Here is a 15,613-nt window from a genome sequence, read left to right on the forward strand (position 1 = left end):
ACCATATATTGTTTTCTGAAAAAGTCATAAAGATCGGTGGTATATATAGTATATATATGGTGGTATATATAGTATATATATATATATTTTCGAAAATTTTAGCCCCATTTTAACAGCTAGAAGCTTCAAATTTCACCGAATACTTACGTATGTAGCATATATTGTTGTCTGAGAAAATCATAGAGATCGGTTGTATATATAGTATATATCTCATACAACCGTTTGTTCAGATAAGAAACTTTTCGCAATTTCTACCCCATTTTAACAGCTATAAGCTTCAAATTTCACCGATTGCTTACGTATATAGCATATATTGTTTTCTGAAAAAATCATAGATTTACACACTTCATTCTTCAACACCCAAGTCTTCCGCTTTGGCATTTCCTAAAGTTGGCGGCCCTATCCAAAACTAGTCCCTTGGAGTGAATCACATTGATTATAGCCTATCAACCAAGATCAAATATCACCTACACGTTACGGCTCCTTTTACAAATGTGAATACGTGGGCACATATATTTACCAGGTGAGGCTTTGTCCTTCGCAAGAACATTCAAAGTGGTGAAGCAAAATATTTCCCAAGACAGTCGAACTAATGACCGTGTGTGCTACTACCCTAACGTAGTGGAAACTGAAGCTACGCGGTCATCCATAATGAGCTCACCCATTACGCAATGACATCCACTTATACTGCTTATGATTTCGAGGGCGGGACAATCCCTCCGCTACTCCTGAAATTTTTTCAACGGTCTGCAAGATCTTGATTCAAAAACACCGGATCTTTCCGAAATAGCCAACACGTTGATTTCCTTAAATACATACAAACAAAACCTTTCCTAATTTTTTTAAATAGAAAAATCAATCTTTTTTAAAGTAAGACCACCGGCGTACGCCGGCGCGCCGTCCACGCCGCCGCCGCCGATAAAGTGATCGGCGTTAACCTCTAGTACACACAATATACACATAAAAACCTACCATCTGCAAAAACAAAATCGATTCATAATTAGAAGAGATCTTCACAACAAATATGTACAAGGAAATTACCGGTAACATTATTAAAGGTTACGGTAACCTTGTTAGCAAACCCCGAGTCAAGTTTAATATATAACAGTTCAAAATAAGTAAAATTGATATCAGACCAGATTCTTATCAGATACACAACTGATAGGTTACAGATTTAGCAGATTGTTATCAGATACACAGCTGATAGGTAACAGATTTTTTTTCGATCGCTCGTTTAGAATCATGCCAAATAATCATATGACTGTATTAGCAAATCTTGCTGAGACCATGAAAGTATTAAGAAAAAACGAAAAAGAATATTTTGATAGTTTTGGAAATTTTCAGCCACCGATTGAATTGTTTAATTATCTGAAGCCACCTATACATTACAATTATGAGCAGAAAGAAAAATACAACACAGTAATATGTGGTCAATTTTGTTTAAAATTTTTATTTAATAAAAAGAAATTATATAAAATATAAATGGTTTATTATTATTTTTTTCTTAAATGTATTACAGTAAAGTACTACTATAAGGTTTCGAAATCGCCATACGCATAAATATCAATATGATTTTCTCGTACAATTCGCTTATCATCCATATTGCTTAGAGCTACTTTATAAATATTTTGTGCATAAACCATATGTAATTTAGATCTAAATGTATACATTAATGCATTATACAATTTATTTTTCAAATCACTTAAACACACTTTTTTATTCCTCTAATTGTTTAGTTTCTTTTATATCGTTATCAATTTTAAATTAATACATTTTTGCTGTTAAACCTATAAACTCTTTTATTAACTTCCCATTACATTCATCCTTCATCATACCTAGAACCTTCTTATTCAACTGAGGAAAATTAAAAATATTTTCCTTTGGTTATGAGGATGTATCGAAAAATTTTGAAATATCATCACGAATATCATTATAAAAGTCATCAGTTTGAATATCATATATGAATGAATCAGTATCCATATAATTCAAAGCAATATTATTTTTATATTTCTCTTTGATATAATCATAATGAAAACTATACATTTTAAATATAGAAAGTTCTAATACGGTAAAACCAATATGTATCAGTTTATTGTATTGAGTTGACACTTGTTTCAATTGAATCACTATTAAATTATTAGAAAATTTTCTTAGACTATGGAAATTAGGTTTTGCTATTAAGGCCCTATCACCTAATTTTTTCCTACCTCTTCTCCCAATACTAGTATTTTCCCAATCTTGTACTAATTTAACATCTACTCTTTTATCTACATTTTCCATAGTTTTCCCATACACAGCATTATTCAATAATTTAAAGCAATTTAAATCAATATATTTTTTTAGCCAATCTGATTGATTAAATTGTAGAATTCTATGAATTTTCTTTAATACAAGTCCATGATTAATACATTGTTGTAAACTTCTATAATGAATAGTATATTTTATTTTGTTTCTCAAATCAATCAACTTTGAGTTTTTCATTGAGCCACTTTTTTATTTTCAAAACAAAATGGTAAATCATTATGAATAATGTGAGTGGTTATGGGATAATCTAAATCTACTTCTAATATGTATCCGACTAAAGAATCTTCTGGTACGATAAAAACGTCAAACTCCTCTACGTTTTCAATCCATTCAAAATTATTATGAGGGAGATTTTGTGACATAGCATAACCATATAAATTATTGTAACGAATTTACCGCAATTCCCCTTATTTGCAATCTTCTGCTAACGTTCGTATCGCTAAACTGTTGAATAAATTACTCCAATATTGAATAATGAAAAAATGGCCTTTATTAAAGTACTTCACAATAACACTTATACTTAGCAACTAGCTGGCTTAATAACCAAACTGACTGATGAAACTAAACTATTTCCCAACAGATAGCGTGCTTAACTGAAAACTGCCTATAGCGTCTCTACCGCTGATGCTTTTATGCTCTGGGATTTCCTCGTGGTATCTTCTAGGCGCTTCCAGAATTTTACTTAGTTAGTTATAAATTTCTCAGCTACAACTGTAGATGTATAATTTTTATAGCTTCCCTCATACCCCATGCGCTTGTATGTGTGAGCGACACTTCCACAATCACAATTGCATACCTTTAGGAGCATTTCAGATAAGATATCTGCATGTGCTTGTGCGTTGCTCTCAGCTGCGTGTACCTACATATTTGTAGACATAATTATTGATTCGCATATGTAGATACATAATGATTGATCTATGGATGTGCATGCAAAGCGCTGCTTAGCATCGGCTTAGGGATGGCAGCACCCCTTAGTTTTTATTTATTTATTTATTTAAGACATCTAGAAAATATACATTTTCATACAGACTAAGTAGAATAAAAACATTAAATTACAAATTAATTAACGATCCTATTTAATAACAATTTAAATTTAGTTTTTGGTAGAGAGAAATCAACATAATGTACCCTTGAGTACAAATTAAATTCTCTTAATGCTCTTAGAATAGGAGAATTAAAAGCATACATTGTTCTAACTCGATCAATAAAAAAGATGTCATTACTCCTCAAGCTTCGGGCTGGGATATGAAATGAAATGCATTCTAGCAAGGCAGAGGAATCAATAGTTCCACGAACTATGTCATAAACAAAAGAAAGTGACAAAATGATTCTTCTGGAGTATAACAATTTTAAGTTAATTAGCTGGCATTTAGCAGTGTACGAGGGTAATGGATCCATGAACCCAATCGACCGAAGAGCGAATCGAATAAAAGATTTTTGAATTCGTTCAATCCTATTGATATGACAATCATAATAAGGTCTCTAGATAAAGACAACATACTCTAACTTTGAACGTACCAAACTCGTATACAATAATTTCATTGTATAAGGGTCCTTAAAATCTGAGCTAAACCGGAAATTAAATGCAAGCATTGAGTAGGATTTAGCAATTATGTAATTTATATGACCAAGAAATAAGAAGTTGGAGTCAAAGACAACACCGAGATCCGAAATTTCTCTAAGGGAGCAAAGTTGAGAGTCCTCGATACAATATGAGGTGGGAATGGGAGAACGAAATATGAAAACACTTTTTTATGGTCAAATGTAATCGGTTACTATTACACCAGGCTACAACGTTATTAAGATCTTCTTGTAACTTAACAGAGTCCAGGTGACTGGTGACAGCCGAAAATATTTTCAGGTCATCAGCATATAACAGAAATTGTGAGTATCGAAAGCAGCTTGATATGTCATTTATAAAGATAATAAAGAGCACCGGACCCAAAATAATACCCTGGGGAACACCAGAGGAGGCAAAACAAGAACGTGATGAAGTATTGTCAACTTTGACTACACAGCTTCTAGATGAAAGATACGACCTTATCCACAATAAAAACATGGAGCGAAATCCCAAACTAGCTAGTTTGGATAATAAAAGCGAGTGGCTAACTTTATCAAAAGCTTTCGAAAAGTCCGTATATATGGTGTCAACTTGACAACGGTTACCAAAAGCTGATAAACAGAATTCTGAAAATATGGCTAGATTTGTTGTGGTAGATCTTCCTGGCAGGAAGCCATGCTGATTAGGTGATATCAAGCTCTTAATGGCAAACAACATTCTCTGTTTAACGATGTACTCAAATAATTTAGAAACCGTAGACAATTTAGAGATGGGTCTGTAATTGGCAATATCATTCTTGTTACCGCTTTAAAAAATAGGGGTAATAGAAGTAATCTTCCAAGCATTGATAAATTCGCCACTATCAAGCGATTTATTGAGTAAAATTAAAAGAGGGTAAGCAAAAGCTGCACAATTTTTAAATAGGCAGGCCGATAAACCATCGACATCAGTCTGTGTTGTGTAACTAATATTCCTAATGCCATCTATTACATCATCAATTATTAGGTCGAAAGAACCAAAATTGATAGGAGAGTCGACGACTGGGCCCTGGTTTTCAGTTTCTTCAATGTCAGACTCAAAGTCCGCAAAAAGATTTGCAGCCTCATAGGAGGTCGAAGCAATGGTTTCTTTATAGAATACCTCAGACGGATTAATAGAACAAGATTTTTTAGACTTAACATAAAGCCAAAACGCTTTAGGGTTCGTTTTGATTTCAGTTTCATATTTCTGAACATAATTTTTATGTAGCACCCTACTCATGGATTTAAACTCCTTCGAGTAACGCAGATATAGATCTCTATGGGAAGAAGAGCCTGAAGACTAAAATTTTGTATAAAATTTGTTTCTTAAATTTTTTAGTTTCTTTAAGTCTTTAGTATACCATGGAATTTTATAAGATCTTTTTTTATTAATAGGAATAATGCTCTGGCAGATTCTGTTAACTTTAAATTTAAAAATGTTAAAGCAGTCATGTATAGATAGACCATAGAAAAGACAATCAGTCTAAAGAGACATTTCAGAGTTGACAGAGTCAAAATCGCAATTTGTAAAACAAAAACTAGTAGGATGGTTATCTTCACAAATAGAGTTAAAATTATAAAATTCCAATTTTAACACTAGTGGAACATGATGTTGATTTGCAGCCGACAAAGGATCCAGGCACTCATTTAATGAAAAATTCATATTATCGCTAATAAATATAAGATCCAAAATTTTTAAGAGTCTGTTAATGAAACTATTAACCTGGACAAGATTAAGACTTAACAAATTATCAATTACATAAGACTCAGCGAAACTAGTAACATTATTAGGAAATAAAGAAAAACTATCATCTAGTCTATTCCAGCTTATATTGCACAGGTTAAAATCACCAAGAATAAAGTAATTAATGTTAGAATGCTTAGTAAATAAAGCTAAAATATTATCAATATATGCTTTATAAAGTCCATCAGCACTAGACGGTGGAATATACGATGCACAGATTAGAAGTTTAGAGCTGCTGCAAATTGATACACAAAGTTGATGTAAGTGCGAGTCCCCATTTGCCAAGGGAACCAATGAACAGCGATATTTCGTGGAAACTACAATGAGTACACCTCCACCTCTTGAAGTCTTGGTTTTCGCGAAGTCTCTGCCCTTCCTAAAGACATTATATAGCTTAGGATCGAAGAATTCGTTGCTAAAAAAATTTTCATTGAGCCAGCTCTCAATAAGAACCACAATATCATAGTCCGAGTGAGAACTCAAGTCAAAGAGTACTTTAGATTTTGTTCTTAAACCAGACACGTTATGAAAATATAATTTCAAGGGCTTATTATGCATTATGACCGGAGACTGGGCTTTTATGGTTTGAGTGGTGACACCACCTCCTTTCGAAAAAACTGGAAGGGACGAAGTTTAACATTCGCAGGCCAAATATCGGTATTTAACACCTTCTCATAACACCAATCTTCAACACCCAATTTAAAGTTTACTTTCCTTAGATCACCTTCAATAACATCCTTCTTCACAAGCTTAATGCACACCAGAAACCGCTTCTCAATTGAGGCATGTTTAGAAACATAAGATATAATATTGTCGGAAGAAACGCTAGGTAAGAACGAGGATATGTGGAGCCACTTCATCGATCGTACGACACCAAGTTCCTGACTGTGGCTGGATCCAACAAGTAAAGGCTGTTTACGAGGCTTTCGTAGATTAATTATTAGTTTTCCATTCGGAAACATGAGACACAGTATGTGTTGGAGCATTTGGAATAGTACGACTAGTAGACGACAAATCATGTGAGCGGTCCAATCCATTGGAGGACACATTTGAATTTAGAGTCAAAGGCCAGTACTAGGACCATTTACGAATGTAGATGGAGTAGTATCACTAATAAGCTTATTAGTAGTAGACTGCTGGGATGCTTGCATAGGTACAGCAAATGTTTTAGCTAAAGAATTTTGATTCTCCGTTAATGTAGTAGAGCGAGTAACAGCAGAACTAAAAACAGGTTTAGCATGTGGTAGAGTATCATCTGGCAGCGAAGAAGCACACAAAGTAACAGCAGCAGCAGTATTCGACGTAGCTTTCGCATTTAATGCATTTGTGACAACAGTAGAATATAATATAGCTGAGCACGCCGCAGCACGAGAGACTGGTATAAATAAAAAAAAAAAAATAAATGTAAGGCGCGATAACCTCCGAAGAGATCTAAGGCCGAGCTTCTCTTCCAATTTGCGTCGTGCTCCTCTTGATTTTTCCCTACAAATTGGCCGGACGGGACCTACATGTTTTATGCCGACTCCGAAGGGCATCTGCAAGGCAGATGAGTTTTCACTGAGAGCTTTTCATGGCAGAAATACAATCTGAGCGCTTGCCAGACACTGCCGAGGGGCGACCCCGCTTAGAAAAATTTTCTTCTAATTGAAAAATCTTATTTCTAAAATTTTGATGTTGCTTTGCCCGGGAGTTGAACCCAGGGCATACGGTGTGATAGGCGGAGCACGCTACCATCACACCACGGCGGCCGCCGAGAGACTGGTATAGTATTATTATTATTAGCTGATGATACAAGAGAAGAGCATTGACGAGACTGATTAGCAGTAGTTACGGCGACAGATTTATTACTAATTTCATTAGATGCCGTGTATATGACGGATGATATTGAAGGAGAGCTTTGCTCAGGCTGATTTGCAGTAGATACACCAATTTTGCTTTTGCCCATTGCACCATTTTTATACTGTTTTCTCACAGACGGCTTATTGAATAATAAAGGCAGTTTTCTACATTAAGACGCTTATTGAGCTCAATCTTCCCTACAAAATTCGAATCTATTATTATTTCATTAGTAGCTAATCGAATGCCCAATGAAGTCAAAAGCACAATGCAACTCTGTTGGCAGCGTTCCGCTTCCGTTTCCGCTTCTTAGTTTTCAAAGCAAATGTCGTTGTCTGCATGGCGGAACGATACAAGGTGGCCGCATCGAACAGCTTATTATAACCTTTTTTATTTGATTTGATACATCAACTACTGGCGCAGTACGATTTTGACATTTGTCCATCGAATTTACAAGTACGTGGAATTTTGTTTGTTGGTAGGTATGTCACCATGCTCCCAGCTTGTATCGTTCCGCCATGATTGTCTGTCTCATCCTTCATACTAACCGAGCAGTTACTTCTGTGTGAAAGCAAAAAATTTACGATTTCATTAGCAGGTGAAATGAGAGCATTAAGTTTCTGTGTGAAAACAGTATTACTCTTTTTTCTTTAGCTAAGCTACCAACAATGCTTTGAAGGTTTTTTAGCTCGAGAGTTAGTTTCGATATATCCTGATTTTTTTGCTAGTATTCGTAACACTGCCCTCCACCTAAGTCTGATCGTCCCGATCAGACAAATCTCCCGATCTAAACGCTGCTAGCATAGCTAAATATACCACTCTTCTATTTCGTGATTTCTCAATTGCTTGTATGCGGTAGATGACATCACTGATCGTCTTCACAACTCTGTACGGCACCGATGTTTGGATGGAACACCTTTCCGCCGGTGAGGGTTGTATAGGAGTACCAAATCTTCCTCCCGGGAACCTTCCGAATTATTTTCCTTGTCGTACCTGTGTTTCATCTTACTACTCATTATCCTGGACTGTTCCCTCGCACTCTGTTGCTGGGCCAATGAAGAACTACTTCGCAGAGCTTGATCTTGACGGATTGACTTTGCATCATCAGTATCGTCTTGACGTTTCACAACAGTAGTGCGCGCTGGCTTGAAACCACCCTTGCATTCTTTCTGGAAAATTCTTTCAGACGTTTTAGTGCGTCCATTAGGGTTTGTCAATGCCAGTGTTTTTCTCGCAGGTACCTTTGATTTCGCTTTATTTGGCCCATCCGATCCATCAACCTTTGCTCGATCTACTTTCCTTGACATTCGTGGTCTCTGTCGAATCTCCTTCACCAGCACTCGCTTACCGCTGAACCCTTTTTCCAAACTGAAGTTAAGTGGCACATCTTGGTTCTCATAACGCATCACCCTTCTCTGCATATCGATCTTGACGTCATGGTCAACCAAGAAGTCCACTCCCAATATAACTTCATCCACAATCTCCGCCACAACGAATTTGTGTAAAACCATGACCTTCGCAATTAAGAGTTCAAAGATCACTTCTCCTCGGACTTGGTTATACTCGCCAGTGACCGCACGCAACCTCGCTCCAGGTAATGACTTTACTCTCCTGTAGACCAAATCAGATCGAATCAAGGAATGAGATGCGCCCGTATCTACAGTCAGTACATATTCTTTACCATCCACATTCCCTCTGACTGTAAGACTGCTCGATTTTCTACCAATTTGCAACACAGATATCACAGGGCATTCAATAGCTGGATCTAGCTCTCGATCTCTACCCCTTACTCGCTCTTGCTCATCTCCTCCAGCTTTGCGTTTACGGCCACCCACATTGTTGGAACTATTAGGATCAAGATCGCAATGACGTGCAATGTGACCGGGCTTCCCCCATTTGAAGCATTTTGGTAACTTTTTCACTCCGCTTTTGCGATCCTTCCAGCGCCTCCAATATTGCGTCTACCCACTCTGGCCTTTCTACTTCCACACGGCGTGCTTTGAAAACTGGCTTACACAGAAGCGACGCTGTTCCTGAATCTGAGCATGTGATACCGTTTCTGCGAATGTTGGTTTTGGATTCGCGTATGTAGCCCGCTTCGTCTCCACATCTCGTATGCCATTTATCAAACTCTGGATTTTTACCCTTTCAGTGTACTCCACGGGTGCGTCCGCATTTGCCAAATGTGCCAACCATCATCCGAGGCAAACTCCTGCAAAGTCTCATTCGCTCTTTGGTGACGGTTTTGCAACTCAATTTAGAATATCTGTTTTCTATGCTCGCTTCCATAACGTCTCTCGACAGCGGCCATCAGTGCTTCATAGCTGTTCCGTTCGCCCTCTGGAATGGTTTGTAAAATCTCAGCTGCAGGCGCTTTCAATGCCATGGACAGTGCAGCAACTTTATCTTCAGCATTCCAAATGTTCACTGTTGCGGTCTTCTCAAACTGTAGCTTAAAGACCTGGAAAGGAACAGACCTGTAAAAGGATGGTGTTTTTACCTTTGGATTGCTCGCTGAAACAGCTGGGCGATTTAATTGTAACTGCTCCATACGACCCTTCAAATCATCAACTTCTGCCTGAAATTGAGCGATTTTTGCATCCTGCGCTTCTAGCTTTGATGTTACCTTTGCTTCCTGTGCTTCTAACTGTGAAGACATTTGTGCCACCTGCAATGACAAGCGCTCCTCTTGTTCTTCCATCTTGGATGTTATGCGTGTCTCCTGCGATTTCAGTTGAGATGCCATATATGTCTTCTATTCTTCCAGTTGAGTTTCTATCTTGGATGTAATCTGTGGCCACATTTCTGACATACCCGTCTTGTGCTTCAATCTTCGATGTTATTTCTGACGACATTTCTTTTACTGTCGATGTTTGTGCAGATATTGCACCCAAAATCATGTTCAAGTCTGTGCTCGTAACTGTCTGCGATGTTTCGGTTTTCTCTTCAATTTTTGTTGTTGTCTCGTCCCCATCAGGATAAAAGACATACTCATCCACATTAATTCCTTCTGCTTCCATTGCCTCTCGTAGCCGTGCCTGAAGTTCGAGTTTAACGCCGCTTGTATTCAATCCACGGCCCTCCAACTCCTTCTCCAGTTGCTGGATCTTCAATTCATTGAACTTTGCCATGTTCTTGTTGTCCTCTGGAATTTATTCAACAATTCCTCTTCTGACGCCAATTGTAACGAATTTACCGCAATTCCCCTTATTTGCAATCTTCTGCTAACGTTCGTATCGCTAAACTGTTGAATAATAACTCCAATATTGAATAATGGAAAAATGGCCTTTATTAAAGTACTTCACAATAACACTTATACTTTGCAACTAGCTGGCTTAATAACCAAAGTGACTGATGAAACTAAACTATTGCCCGACAGATAGTGTGCTTAACTGAAAACTGCCCATAGCGCCTCTACCGCTGATGCTTTTATACTCTGTGATTTCCTCGTGGCATCTTCTAGGCGCTTCCAGAATTTTACTTAGTTAGTTATAAATTTCCCAGCTACAACTACAGATGTATAATTTTTATAGCTTCCCTCATACCCCATGCGCTTGTATGTGTGAGCGACACTTCCACAATCACAATTGCATACCTTTAGGAGCATTTCAGATAACATATCTGCATGTGCTTGTGCGTTGCTCTCAGCTGCGTGTACCTACATATGTGTAGACATAATCATTGATTCGTTTATGTAGATACATAATGATTGATCTATGGATGTGCATGCAAGGCGCTGCTTAGCATCTGCTTAGAGATGGCAGCACCCCTTAGTTTTGCTAATATTCGTAACATTATTAACATCTAAATAAATTATATAATTTGAAGACTTAGTCGCATCGTAATCACTTAAATATTTATTGTTAGCAACTGAACGCCGTTTGCAACATTGAATAATCCCGCCCCTAATTCCCGACATTATAAAATTATGCATATTTTCATCAGTAAACAATTCTAATTCTGTTCTAGTTATTTTGAGCATTGCGTCCCAAGATAATCCTGGAGATGTATAATATTGACAAGGGCCTAGTCGATAAAATCCTTTACATAATTTTCTAAAATTTTCAAAAATGTCACTGAGGAGTAGCACATCTACTTTTAGATATAATAATAAATAATATAATAAATTGGAACAATTAAATGTCGTCCAAACATTTTGCGCATGCTGATAATCATCGATACTACACGATTCATTTGATAATTTATTAAAGAAATGTGAACGATCAGGTAGTTATGTTTCGTTGAGACGTTCTTCTGAATCTAAGGAGTCATATGGAAAAATACTTTTACGTTTCATTAAATCAAAGTAATGATCGTTGGGGAAATAAGCCTTTGTTATTTCTAAATCATTGTTACTTAAATTCTTAGCTAAACTGTCTAGGCTAGAAGGCATGAATCGAAATGAATCTAAAAACCTAAGTTCAATGGTATCTTTATTATTAACATATATTCTCTTTGATATTGAAATATACAACTCTTTGTTTAAGGGAATAATATTTATATCCCCCTCTGCGGATGACAACTCTTTAATAAATAAATGACAATCATATTTAGATAAATTATGAAAAAATATTGGAATAAAATTTGATATCTGATATTCTAAATTACATTTATTATGTGCTGGACCTCTATATTCACCAGTTAAATGGCAATGGTCTGCTACCCTATCATTTAATAAAAGTTCCATTCCACAAATATGGCAAAATATATCCTCGTATTGACGCCTAACTTGTTTGGCAGTTAATGGATGCATTTTAACTATTTTACCCAAATATAGGTGATAAATATCTAAAACATCATCGAAAATACTTTTAAAAAAATGTCTTGGAGCATCAACACCGCTATATATTTTAAAACGATTCAGTTGGTTATTATATGAGCACTTAATAAAATAACAATAGGCATAAGGAATATGTTCTTGCACACATTGAGTCCTACTAGAATTTTGAATATCTATTGGTTTTAGAATACATTCGAAATCTGCATATATAGTAAATGGTAAATCTAATTGTTTTTTGAAATTTTCAAATTTTAGCATTCTTTTCTCAGGTGTAGGCATGCGTGTTACAATTTTTCTACAATGCTTTTTATGAGTTAGTAATTTTTCTTCCTTATCAAAATGTATTAGACATGCATTGCAAAAATAAAATTTATGCTCATGGCATGTAACTTGATCCCTCATTAATCTACTTAAATTTTTTATCCAAACATAATGGCTTTCATTGAAATCATCACTGTATAAATAAATAAGATTATTGTGATGTTATTTTTCTTCTTTTGTTAAGTAATAGGGTCCCGTACCAAATTGTCTTCTATACCAAACAAATTTACACTAGTATCTGGATTATTTGATTAAAATATTTCAATATCTTTTATTTGTAATGGGAAACTTAAATTTTCAAAATTGAGTACTTTATTATTAATTAAAGTTATATTGGAATCTTGGATATTTCTAATGTGATATGAAGAACACCTTTCTCTATTTTTTGAGGGTTGGTAAAGAGATGAAATTATGGCCCACTTAAAGCAATATATATCATTGTTAACAATATTAATACAAGCTCTTTTATCTGCTATTAATTTTCAATTGTTTTTGTTTTTATCGGCCTATTGATAAATCATTCAAGGTTCGAATCGAGCTCAAGACCACAGCAATAATTTTTTCTAATGATAATTATTGTTATTTTTTTTTTTAATTTTTATAAATTTGAAAAATTGTATTTTGTTTTTAGAATAGTAAGTAGACAATTTTTCAGACAACCTGCCATAGCTGCGCAGATAGATCCATTTCGAAGGGTGCTAAGCCTTCATCATCAGTACGCTTTAGGCATGCTGCGCTAACCATTTAGCTATACAGCGGTGGTTTGTTTGACTGGCAAATTTGCTACTTCTATTCCTTTTTACCAACTATATTTATTCAGTGTTGCGCCATCTGGTGCAAATCACTGATAATGCTGGATTTTTGTTTATTGTCAATTACTTTGTTTGACATTCCCAAGTGCTCATGGTTTATTAACAATTGTTTTTGTTTTTATCGGCCTATTGATAAATCATTCAAGGTTCGAATCGAGCTCAAGGCCAGAACAATAATTTTTTCTAATGATAATTATTGTTATTTTTTTTTTATTTTTCTAAATTTGAAAAATTGTATTTTGTTTTTGGAATAGTAAGTAGAACATTTTTTATTGTTCTGGCCTTGAGCTCGATTCGAACATTGAATGCTATTAATTTTGGTAGTGGTATATATAATGAGCCTCTAATTGGTTGGTATTTATTTATGTTTACTTCTAGATGAATAATTTCACTTAGACCCCAACCACTATCTCGCTCTTGAAATGTTTTCATTTTTTCAATCAATTTACTAAACTGTTCCTTAATTATTTCACCAACATTATTGTTCTCCATAAATGCTTCAGTCATTAATGTTTGGTGTGACATTATAGCAAATTCTTCAATACATTCTTTTATTTGAATATATTTACAAAATAACTCAGAGTTAAATTTGATGCTTTCATGCTTTTCTATAGATTTCCGTAAAAGTGCAAATAATTCATTAAAATGTTTTTCAAAGAAATGTTCAACAATTAAATCATTGGGTTGATCGTTTTCCAAAACGTATGTCTCAATACCATTATTAAACATAGCGTTAATACATTTAACATTACTATTTATATTATGCATACAATTCTTTTTATACATATTTGTTCTCAAGTGTGCTGTCCATACATTTTGTTTCACTTGAATTTTACATTGCTCGAAAAAATGGGGGCTTTTTTATAACTTCATGTTTCATTTTAATATGTCTAACTAAGCTCCTCTTCCGAGTATATATCATACATTTTTCTTTTTTTATTAATTGGCTTTTTCGAGCTTTTTTCCTTTGAAATTGATTTTAAATCCTTCAGAGCTTGATTCATATGCGGAATATGCCTACAATAAGCAAGGGTGTTAAAGAAGTAACGATGTATAATCTACCTATCTGCATACATTTTAATAAGCTTTTTCCGTCTAACTCTGCCCTACCCTCTACACTTTTTCCTAATCTTTTTATTCATTCCTCCCTCCGTCTTTTTCGCTTCATCTCCATCTTCGTCTCATTCTGTCTCTTTCTTAGTCTCCTTCTCTCTTTTCTCTTCTCTTAAGTTTTTCTGCTAATTCTTCATCTCTTATTGCCAGTCCCAGAGGGTGATACGTGTTTTGTTCCAGTCCCATTCCGAGTCTCAGTCCCAGTCCCACTCCGAGTCTCAGTCTCAGTCCCAGTCCTAGTCCTAATCCCAGTCCCAGTCCGTCTCTGGTATACTTCCCAAAAAAAGCATCGTAAATACTAATATAGGCAAATTTATATACGAAATTTCAGGCAAACTGAATAGGAAATATGTAAATAGGTATGTTATAAAATAACTCCGTCCTCTTGACAAATACTATAAGCTTCCTAGGACCTAAGCCACATGCTGCTTCTAGATCTGACAGCTGTATCACTCCTAATAGCTGGAGTCTTAGCCTGGCAAGTGCAGGGCACGAGCACAGAACGTGCTCGATCGTTTCCTCCTCCAACCCGCACTTCCTACATCTGCTATCACTGACCAAGCCTAACTTAAAGAAATGTGACGCCAGAAGGCAGTGTCCAGTCAGAATACCCGTCATGAATCTACAGTCCTCTTTTTAATGATAGAAGCAACTATGTTAGTCTAAGGTTGTAGGACCTACACATAATCTTCAACACTTTACAGCCCCGCTCTTGAACCCACGCCTTTCCCGCTTGGTCGATCATGTACACCTCTCGCCTTCTCTTAATCTCGCCCAATCTAATTGGGACGTCTACGTAGCAAGCTTCAAGGGATGCGCACTTTTTAGTTAGTTCGTCCGCTTTTTCATTCCCATCTATTCTCATATGCCCTGGGACCCAATATAGATTATGCTTCCCCCTGTCCCAATTCTCTCCAGAGACTGCTTACACTCTAACACGCATTAAGACGCTGTGCTATGCGAGATTATTGTCTTAATTGCTGCTTCACTGTCAATATAAAAGTTAACATGGTTGCAGCTTAAACTATTCTCTTCCAGGGTTTCTACTGCTTTGGTTACGGCTAATATTTCCGCTTGGAAAATGCTACAGTAATCCGGCAGCCTGTAGGATCTGCTTATTTC

At 35.9% G+C, this 15,613-nt stretch overlaps 1 protein-coding gene and 1 pseudogene across 27 annotated transcripts in view; both read left to right on the forward strand.

Moving 5' to 3' along the window:
- LOC137234394 (TATA-binding protein-associated factor 172 pseudogene) overlaps positions 1-5,559 on the forward strand; it is a 31,375-nt pseudogene extending 25,816 nt beyond the window's left edge.
- Positions 1-15,613, forward strand: part of zfh2 (Zn finger homeodomain 2) — a 2,927,436-nt gene that overhangs the window by 540,835 nt on the left and 2,370,988 nt on the right. The gene's annotated exons all lie outside the window — the stretch shown is intronic.

This window comes from Eurosta solidaginis, chromosome X (genome assembly GCF_040869045.1).
Source record: "Eurosta solidaginis isolate ZX-2024a chromosome X, ASM4086904v1, whole genome shotgun sequence".
NCBI classification, from domain to species: Eukaryota; Metazoa; Arthropoda; class Insecta; order Diptera; family Tephritidae; genus Eurosta; species Eurosta solidaginis.